This window comes from Glycine max, chromosome 2 (assembly GCF_000004515.6).
Source record: "Glycine max cultivar Williams 82 chromosome 2, Glycine_max_v4.0, whole genome shotgun sequence".
Taxonomy (NCBI): Eukaryota; Viridiplantae; Streptophyta; class Magnoliopsida; order Fabales; family Fabaceae; genus Glycine; species Glycine max.
In genome coordinates, this window is record NC_016089.4 from 8,352,703 (window position 1) to 8,355,935 (window position 3,233).

The following is a 3,233-nucleotide window of genomic DNA, read 5'->3' on the forward strand; positions in this document are numbered from 1 at the left end:
CTCTGTGTGTGAAATATTTCGTAAAGAAGGCACTAAAAGTAAAAAAGGGCATAGAGAGAAGCTTTAGAAACCCTAATTTGTGGAAGAAGAAGTAAGTGAAGAAGAAAATATTTGACAACTTTTTAAATTTTACATCAAAGTACAGTCTACGTGTCACAATTTGGGATAATTTGTCACATTGGATAGTCTATGTGGCACTAAAAATTTCCAACAATGCACCTCACTAACGACGTTATTTTTAAATTTAACGACAAAGACTATTTTGCAAAACTTATGCAAAGATAATAACTATTTTTTACATTTTAAAAAGATAGGGACTAATTTGCAAAAGGGGTCAAAAGTCAGGGACCAAAATGCCTATTTACTCTCAATATAATAATAAACTTTATAATAAAAATAATAAGCAATGAATATAAATTTCCCTTCTAAGAACCTGTGGATAAAATATAGAACGCAAAATAGAAAGTAAAGAAAACAGAGACACTTGTTAACATGAAAAATCTTTCAATAAAAATCATGGGTCATCCAGACCAAAGAAATAACTTCACTAAAGATACAAGAGAACCTTCAACGAGTGCACTAAAACGTGCTACAAATGGTCGAATCAAAACAAAGTCTTACTTGTTAATAGAGATAAGAAGATAAAATCTCAAAATATAGAGTAGATAATGTGAAACACTTATCTTTCTCAAGATATCTTTTACCCGATTCAACTGAATAATTTGAAGTATCACGCGCGTAGAACTTGTTATCCAAAAATCAGCCTGATCCAACGGTGAACGAATCCGCATTTGTAATCTGAAAAACGTTCTCTAGTGATATGCGAAAATCACAATAATTTTCTCTCTTTTTCTTTCTCTCTCAATGATTTGTAATTACTTTTTTACTCTCAAATGAGTTCCTCTCAATCTCTAATCTCATCCCCTCCACTCAAATAAGTGAGACTTACTCAAATAAGTGAGACTTACTTATATTCTCATTTTAGATATTTTCTCCACATAGAAAAGAAGTCCAAAAAACCCAACATAATACTTTGTATAAGCTACTAATGCGCAATGTAGTTCATAATTACCCTCTTAATAAGAAACTTCGGATTAAAATACAAGTATCATTTTATCAGTCAGATCCAGTTTTCAATTAATCCTTTAATATGTTAACAAATTATCATCCAAAATTTTAGTGGGTGCCTGTTTCTGTGTTTTCAACCATGTATCGACGTCCAATTTAAATCAAGAATTTATAGCTTTTGCGTTTTCATACGAATTTGATGTGAAAATTAGAAAATACATGTTCAAAATCAAAACTTGACTTCGAACACAGATAGTCAAAATTGCCTTTTCTGTTCTCAAGGTAATTTCTTTTTATCTTTTTGATGATTTTTTTTTTGTAAAGTTACTTTAATATTATAAGTTCGAGTTTCATTATTGGAAGCAGAATCATCCTTTTCTTTGGTGATGCAGGGAGGGAAATCCTCTTGTGAGATATATTAAAAGCCTCTAAAAAAGACCGTGGAAGCTACATCAACAATAACTTTTAAAATGATAAAGGACAGATTAACATTAAATATACAACTAGTGTCTATAGACAGACCATACTTAAAAGTGCATCTATAGCTTGATTAGCTTCGCCAAAAACATGCTGTCACGAAGAAATAGCAAGACAACATCTCATTTACATAATGACACATAATAACATATTAACATGTGACGGTTAATATTTAATTTTAACTTTAGGGACTTAAATAGTTAATTTGAAAAAAAAAATCTAATAGTGAATCAAAATATAAGAAAATTAATTTAGTAAGTTCAGATAAATAGGAAGGACTATTTTTACAATTAAATCTTTTTTCTAAATAGAAATTCAATGAAAAGAAATTTTTAGCTTCCTTAATTATTTTAATCATTACTAGATGTTACCAAACTAATTTAGTATGTTTTTTTTAACTAAACATTTCAAACGCATTTTTTATATTTTAATTTATATATTTTATTGCTAAAAACTAACATTTATTTCATTATTTGTGATTTTAATACCTGTTGTCTAATTCCAATAAATTGGTTCGTGTTCGAGAAAATGTTCTAATCTGTGATTTTATATGGTACGTGTTTTCCTTAGATCATTACTCCCCCGTTGTTTGAATTATGGTTGAGAATAGTAGAGGAACCAAAGTGTTCGTGTTCGTTTACGTAGTGAGGCACAAAAGCGTGGAAAGGGTTACCAACAAAATAAAAGTAAAGAAAAAAATTGGAAAAGTTTACCCACAAAATAAAAGTAAAGAAAAAAATTGGAAAAATTTACCCACAAAATAAAAGTAAAGAAAAAAATTAGAAATGAATAAGGGCCCAACCGGGTTCGAACCGGTGACCTCTTGATCTGCAGTCAAATGCTCTACCACTGAGCTATGGACCCTTTGTTGTTAATTTTTCTGTTAAAATATATTAAAATATAAATACAATTGACAATGTGATCTACAAATTCAGTTGTAAACACCAATTTATACTGAGTTGTATCAATGTGACTAGAGATAATGAAAATGAATTTGCCGTGTCGAATTTTTAAGTTGATATTTACATTTTGGTCTGGTATTTTATTTTTTATTTATAAAAAAATAAAAAATATTAAATAAATGAGACTTATAAAATATATATTAACAAAAAGAGAAGTATAAAATTTAAATATTACCTGTCACGCGCTTATGAAAAAGAACTTTCATCTATAAGTAAATTTTTAGAATTTTTGTAATTTTTTTTTGACATAAATAGTATTTTTGTAATACTTACTCTCTTAATAGTTGCATGCTTTAATTTGATATTTTTAATTTTTAATTTTATATCATTACCTAAAATCGAGCTCTATGATCGGCCCAAGTTAAGAACATATCCTTAATATTGAAATATTACATCTATTTTTTTTAAAAAAAATTGATATAACTACAAAGAACATTAAGGAAATGTGAAAAGTTGGATTATCAAATTGTAATACATTTTCAAAGAAGTGTTGGTATCTTGTAATTCACCTAAGGATTTTCAAATTGGATTATCTGTTTATATCCAACCTCTTTAGCACAAAAGAAAAAAGTAAAAAAAAAAATGAAAAAAAGGTAAGAGGCCAAATTCATAGATTTTCTAGCTTAGTGTTCAAAGCAAAGAGTTCAACTTATTAGTACATTTTTTTAATCTAATAGCTTATTTGGCAAGAGAGAAAAAAAAAGTGGATGAAAATAAGAAGAGAAA

General features: G+C 28.0%; 1 non-coding gene across 1 annotated transcript; it reads right to left on the bottom strand.

Annotated features, from left to right (window-relative positions):
* Positions 1 to 2,337: 2,337 nt before the first annotated feature.
* TRNAC-GCA (transfer RNA cysteine (anticodon GCA)) lies at positions 2,338 to 2,409 on the bottom strand. The gene has a single exon. It is a non-coding gene; the product is annotated as a tRNA-Cys (tRNA).
* Between the last annotated feature and the right edge of the window lie 824 nt (positions 2,410 to 3,233).